Source organism: Brienomyrus brachyistius, chromosome 10, assembly GCF_023856365.1.
Source record: "Brienomyrus brachyistius isolate T26 chromosome 10, BBRACH_0.4, whole genome shotgun sequence".
In the NCBI taxonomy this organism is placed as follows: Eukaryota; Metazoa; Chordata; class Actinopteri; order Osteoglossiformes; family Mormyridae; genus Brienomyrus; species Brienomyrus brachyistius.
In genome coordinates this window covers 20,804,147-20,810,146 of record NC_064542.1, presented here as the reverse complement: position 1 = coordinate 20,810,146, position 6,000 = coordinate 20,804,147, and positions in this window count along the sequence as shown.

The following is a 6,000-nucleotide window of genomic DNA, read 5'->3' as shown; positions in this document are numbered from 1 at the left end:
CTTTGGGTGTCGTGTGGCTTTTCTGTCTCCCTGTCTAGACTGACCCGTTCCTGTCTGTTCCCCTGCTACCCCTGTTCCCCCCCCACCTTCAGCCTTCAAGGGTAAATAGATTTTCATCCAGGCAGATATGAACGGCCGATGTGGTGGAATGATGGCATGACGAGCAGCAGATAAGCATCAGCAGTGTCCATGTCATCAGTAAAGTTTGTATAAATAGCACCGGTATTAGCAATGGAGATGATATTTCCAGCACCATGCGGTAGGAATTATCATTGATAGAAGAAACCCATACTGGACTGTTTTGGGGTAACATGCGCTTGTTTCTGACCATTGACGGGTATAAATCAAGTTCTAATTGATGGAGATGAAGTGTATTTTAAATAAGTGAATATTTAGTTTGCTTTGGCCAGAATGGTGACTCTTAGGCTAGGAGTCTGTGTCAGAAATCAGAAGGTAGCTGGTGTGAATCCTGTGAATGTCAGGAGTGATTCTACTCCATCAGGCCCTTGAGCAAGGTCCTTAACCTACAAATGCTCCGTCCTGGGTGTGACGTTAATCTACATTCAGCCCTGTAAGGAGGTCCTCCAATTTACGGGGAAATTTGGGGGCTGCTGGCAGGATTGGCACTCTGGTCACCTGAAACAAAGCTGACACTGGTCCATTCAGTATCACGCACTGCACGCCTACATTCGAGTTCTCATCCCTGAGGTGGCTGGTCGCGTGGTGGGTGCAAGAATGCGCTGCAACCAGCCCGCTCAGAACCAGAACGAAGTAGCTGTACGGTGGACCAGGCGTAAGTCTTTTTTTATTTTAACTACTTAAGCTCCACGTCATCTTATCAGCGCCCCAAACACTTTACTGTGAGCCATATATAATAAGGATACGTAATAAAATCGACTGCTGCCCGCCTTATGGCCACTAGGTGGCAGCATGGAATACATTGTGAAATGGCACTAGCTCACTTTGGGTGGGACCACAGCAACCTTCACAAGGATACATATTATCCAGCTACATCTATTAAAAATGTAAATCTTGAGCTTCAGGTCATACTTTTGCCCTTTTAAGTGCAAGAATGTGCTGCTGTTAATGTCATTTAGTCTTCATTGATGATAAAGCTAAAACCTAATAATAACAGTGATATTTGCAGAATATTGCAAAAAGCCAAATTGCCTGCATGACGGGTTAAGAGCCTTGGTCCAGGGCTCACGGACATGTGACTGTTCTATCAAGGCTGTGGTTCGAACTAGCGACCTTCCGGTCACAAGCACAAAGATTTAGCCATAGGCTTAGGCATGGAACATATACAGGTGTGGTGCCACACATAAACAGTTGTGATGAAAGCTGTTGCGCGCCATGGAAAGAGCAGCCTCCAGGCAGTAAGGAGCTGGGCGACATTGGGTGATTTCTCTGTGTCCCACGACTGGAGCACTGGGTAATAGAGTGTTTGTGCTTTCGCTTCTGAGCTCTTGAATACCTTCCTTTCCTTCTAGATACTGGGACTCACCAAGACAAATATTTAGGTATTTTATAAAATCTCAGCAACTTCACTCTGGAAGACCCCGTGTTCCACTTTTGATAATCTTCCTTGTTTATTTCCCAGTGGCCGTCTTTACCTTGTGCTGAAGGCCAGGCAGTAGGCAGTAGGTGGAATGCATCCCTGATCTGTTTCTGACCTTATTCAGCCATCCAGTAGGTAGGAGGTTTATCTCTGTCTCACAGCGTCCCTGAACACAGAATGCTTAAAGATAGCTGTATAAATGACTGATATTCTGCTGATCTGAGGGTGTATTTTGCTGCAAATGGCTGCCAGCCTCCCACGTGAAGCAGGTGGAAGCGGCCGGTTGTTGTCCCCTGCCCCCGCGTTCATCCTTCGCAAGGTTTTTGTGGCCACTTTACCACCACCACCCCCCCCCCCACACACACACACACACACACACAGACACTCCCAAGTAATCCTGAAAGAAATCTTCAAATAAAAAGGCTAAAATTATCCCCATCTTCACAGAGACCTTCTTGGAGGTCATTGCTGTTTTGGTTCAAATCTTGGCTTGTTTAGCTGTAAAGTCCATGGACAAATGTTGGAAGAAAGTATGAGAAACACAAAATCACTCAAAATACTGTAAAAAAAAAAAAAAGCTAAAATGAATGTGACCGGGTTCTTTCCATGCAGCTGACACAGTCCTCTGTAGCTCTCTGCAGAGAGAACCTGGTGACACAAAATGCATTTCGCTCTGCTTACTGTAATCCTGCAGCTCTCCTGTAACTCTCTGTACTTTCATCCTCACACGCAGCCCTTGGTTCCTATATGTCAATGTGAAAACCTTGCAGCTGTGAGAGCCAAGCTTGCACTTTTCATCATGTACACAAGTTTGGAGCTTCTTACCTGAGGCTGCTTAAACCGGCCACGTCTCTGATGGCCTCTCCCCTGCCCTGGTGTTCTCTGCTTGTACTGTCCCAAGCAGATGGTAGGTTTCTGAGTATCTCCCCTACGGAGCTGCGCCGTTGGGCCCACTCTGCAGCTCTTGGCCTAGTGGATCTGCGATGACCTCGTCTGTGGAGCATCTCTTCCCTGCTGCAGTGTCCCGCCAGCAGCATGACCCTGGTTTCAGCCACTGCCTCCACACCCTGAGCCATATACCTCGACGATAACAGTCACAGGTAACGCTATGGACGTTCTCGAGGGACACGCTGCCTACCTCTGCTCGGTGTGTCTTTACAGGAGTGGCACCTGCATCCAGATTCCTCAAAGCTCAGAGCAGCAGTGACTGGCAATACCACAGGGCCGATCCAGCCTTTCCATTATCCTGAAAATACACAACATGATGGATAAAAGAAAGAAAGCGGAGTACTGACCTGCTTCCTGTGTTTCTGGGCAGCATCATTTAAGGGGTGACCCAGCTCTCTCTATATACAAACCGCTGGACCACATATGCTTAAAACCATCTGCTTTATAAAAAGCTCCATGAATGTCTTTCTATAGAAAATGTCTGGGCGTACCTGGAAGTAATGGGCCCCCTTGTAAAATGTCACCTTGCCCCCCCCCCCCTCCCCCCTTAATGGCTTATGTCAAGTACTGGCCCCCCATAAATCTACCTGGGCATTTATCCCCCTGCAACATCTCTGTATCTACATAGGTTCCTAAAGACATCCTGTGGCATGCATCAGTAATGGGGTAATTCAAGCTCTTCACATTGAAAGCATTAAAGCACGACAGTAACCATATTTCTCATGCTCCATTACAATAGAAGATCCCAGCGGACGTAGTTTATAGCTAGAAAGTTGGTGCTTACTGCCAGTAAAATCATCTCCAGGAACCCAACTGCACATTTAAGAATAATTGTGTACTGGTAGCTGAAATACAGCACATGTGAAGTAAGTGCATGCAGTAGCTTTATGCAGTGTATTCCCACACCAGCATGGGCGCCCAGAGACTCGTGCAGACCTCACCTCCGTCTTCCCAATAGGGCTCATTTATGCTACTTCTGTAAGAACTGGCAAGGGATCATGCGGGACTTTGGACTTAAATGAGAAAACAAAAGTCCCCGGGGCACTGGCAGCCATTTCTGGTGTGTTGTTTATGCGTTTCGCCCATGAGGAGGTAGGAAGGGAACAGAAACAGGCCAGGAATGAGATCAACACAGACAGCGGTAAATATTTTATGAAAATGTTTCCATTGTTCGCAAAAACGCATGAAACATTAATGATCTACTTCCGCAGATTCCCTCCCGACTCGACTCGAAGCTCCCCGAGGCAGCTGGAATTGTTTATCAAAGAGGAAAAATAACTTGATAGGAAACCAAGTGACCAAATGTGCTGGGAAATTAATTGGTTTCCTTCTTCTAAACCCAAGGTCTTTTCTTGAGTGACATGGTACACACACGTTCTCCACTGTTTAGCTTGGCTGTTCGGTGTTTAAAACAATACATACCTTATATCAAAGATTTAGAGACTTTTTGAAATGATCATTCTAAATGAGCAATAGGACTTTGTGACCAGGGTGCTTGTCGTATATGTACCATTGCATTGGGGGATCTACTGTATGTATTCAACACACTGTAGCAACAGCCCAATGACCCGGGATCTATGGCCATGGTTGGCTAACTGGGTGTTGGCAGAGGGGAGGATTCTTTGAGTCTCAAAGCCCAAGCAGAATAAGGGAACTGCTCAAAGGTTTCTGGTATTTACAAAACCATACAAAAATATAGGATATGCTGTGTTACCTATAGAGGCATATCAGGGTATCTGTTACCTGAAGCTTCACAGAAGATGGATCAGCCACGTAAGAAACCCTTCTCTAGCCCTGTGACTCGTGAAAGGGGTGACATTGTCGCACAGTGGGTGGATATTGATTACACTTACTATAGGGTCTAGTTCTGAGGTGGCGGTTGTGGGGGGGTGGGGGGGGTGGGGGGCATGCTGGTGATCAGCAGCGGTGCTTGGTGTCTCCGCAGTGGGACACCGTTTTCCCGCGGCTTGGTCAGTCTGTTATCTTTGGTAAACATTCAGCCATTGGTTTGACCCACTTCGTACTGGTGATTTCCCATCCCTGCTTACCTTATTTGTAGAGGAGGTTTCCTGCATGGTGCGATATGAGTGCTAGTGTGGGGTCTCCCTTTGTGGACGGTACACAAGGCAAGCAAAGCCTCATGAGTCACTCTGCCCTGCTGCTCTCTTCTTGTAGCTCAGCGGTTGGCAAGCTTGATTTTGGGCCATAGAAACTATGTACTTGCATGTTTGTTTTTCCAGAAAGCAACAAATATAGATTCAATACTTTGTCGGGCTATTCCTTCTTATGCAAAATAGAAGCCTGACAGATTATTTTTTAACTACTTTTTCTTCAAAATTCAAGAACAAAAGAGAAATTTGCCCTGGGACAAATGAGTTCCATTTCCGGAAGGAGCTGTGTGATATTGTTGGTCACATCTATGTCCTCAGAAGCCCACAGTTTTTGTTAACCGGTGAAAAATTGCATTCGAGATGTGAAACAAAATTAATATTGACCAGTACATCCTCTAAAGGGCTTAAAGGGATTTTTTTTATTAGAATTGTGGCCCTGGGCTAATAAACTTAATCCCAGATTATTTTCCTCCCTGACTCTTCTTCAAATATTCACTTTCTCTGTATATCATCAACTTTCCTGCTCTTGTTATGTAAGCTTTCCAGTCTCATAAAATTATACTTTGATCAGTAAATGGATTACAGTGTAGCAAGTGAGGTTAGCGCTGATAAAAGTGTTTAACGTACGTACAACTTCAAAGTGTTTTTTTTTTCCATGTCTTTCCTGGGAAATCTGGTTCCTTGAAATCAGGTAGCCTTGTCTGTAAGGCAGGCAAGTGATTTAGCCAAACGTAACAGCAGTGGACCCACAGGCAATAGTGCCTGTGTCAGGGTTACATAAGCGGCACGCAAATGGTGCGGAATTCTTACCATACTAATTTGCCATGAAATTCTTTCCTTTCAGGGGCTCAGTTCACTTATAAACTCAGTTATGCTCTTTCCTGACTTTTTTTCCCCCCGGATCATTTTTTGAACCCATTTACCATGTGAAAATTTTAAAAGCCAATATAATTTCTAAGTCTGTTCTAGAATGAGCTGTGTGAGTTTTTATGTCGTTCCTGTGTCTATATAGGTCCCTTTTACATTTCCTGCCTCAGTCCAAAGACGTGGCCGTTATACAAACTGTCCTCTGTAAACCTTTCAGATTCTCAGTGTTCTCGTGTGTGGTTGTGCGTCTGCGTGGGTGCCCTGTGATGCATGGGGAAGTTACCCATCAAGTTTGTCCCTTGCCCTGTGCCCTGCACTTCCTAGGATGGACAGCAGGGTCTCCGTGACTCTCAACTGCACAATTTTAAACGTAGACACCAAAATCCTAAAAATGTTTAAAACTCCAACCACGATACCTCGATACCCTCCAATTACCTCCATATGTTTTCATTTGTCTTTGCCGTTACCCTTTATAATTCACTTGAATGCATAATAGTGGCTTCTCTGTAACTAAGG